Source organism: Ailuropoda melanoleuca, chromosome 5, assembly GCF_002007445.2.
Source record: "Ailuropoda melanoleuca isolate Jingjing chromosome 5, ASM200744v2, whole genome shotgun sequence".
Classification (NCBI taxonomy): Eukaryota; Metazoa; Chordata; class Mammalia; order Carnivora; family Ursidae; genus Ailuropoda; species Ailuropoda melanoleuca.
The window spans coordinates 22,306,906-22,307,508 of record NC_048222.1 but is presented as its reverse complement, the minus strand read 5'-3'; positions in this window follow the sequence as shown (position 1 = coordinate 22,307,508).

The window sequence follows — 603 nt, the reverse complement described above, 5'->3', positions numbered from 1 at the left end:
TTTCCTGCGGATCCCCCCCTTGCAGGTTAATACGGCAATGACGTCACTGAGAGCTCGGTAAACAGCAGAAGAGGTGAACCTCCCGGAGCCCGGGGTGGTTACAGCACGACTACCCCAGGCTGAAGGGCTTTAGAGATGCTGGCGGGCCAGGCAGGAATGCTTTCCTCTGGAGGAGAATCAGTACTTCAGTCCCCGCTCGCGGGCACCTGATGGTCAAGGACTTCCCGTCTCAGTAGCCAACACTCGCCATTCACAATGAACCTTCTGTGAAGAGCCCCTTTGGCTGACACCGGACCCACAGTTTCCGGATAGAAGAGGAAAAACAGAAATGAAAGCCACACATCCTGGTTCCCAGGGAAATCCTGGATTACCTAACGTTCCCTGCCCGTGTCGTCCAGACCGGGGCAACTCCTCGCCACCTCCCAGGCCATGCTGTGCGCGCTTGTCGTGTGAGAGAATGGTGGGGAGTCAGGGGTGGCCGGGAGGCCACGCGGGGCACTGCACCAGGGGGAGGGCTCCTCCCCAGGAAGCAGTCACAGCAAAAGGAGGAAGTGCCAGGCCCTGGGTGTCTGTCCTGGCATCCGCGTGTCCTGCAGGCACTTN